Here is a 261-nt window from a genome sequence, read left to right on the forward strand (position 1 = left end):
AAACTCGATCACGTCCTCGTGATCCTCGTCACTTAACCAAACGGACCCCACTTACGGTCCTAAACATAAGTTCCAACCCGACTTTCCTAGGCAACTATTCTCATTGAAGCACCTTTAACACTAAAATCGTCATCCGCGATTTTCTCAAATCCACAATCCGAGCACTAAAACCATGCTCCTTCCCTAACATCGGGAAAACTCAACCAATCTCGTACCGAGATATAAATCCCTTAGCGTACTATTACCGAGTACAACGCTAAA

Source organism: Rutidosis leptorrhynchoides, chromosome 11, assembly GCF_046630445.1.
Source record: "Rutidosis leptorrhynchoides isolate AG116_Rl617_1_P2 chromosome 11, CSIRO_AGI_Rlap_v1, whole genome shotgun sequence".
Taxonomy (NCBI): domain Eukaryota; kingdom Viridiplantae; phylum Streptophyta; class Magnoliopsida; order Asterales; family Asteraceae; genus Rutidosis; species Rutidosis leptorrhynchoides.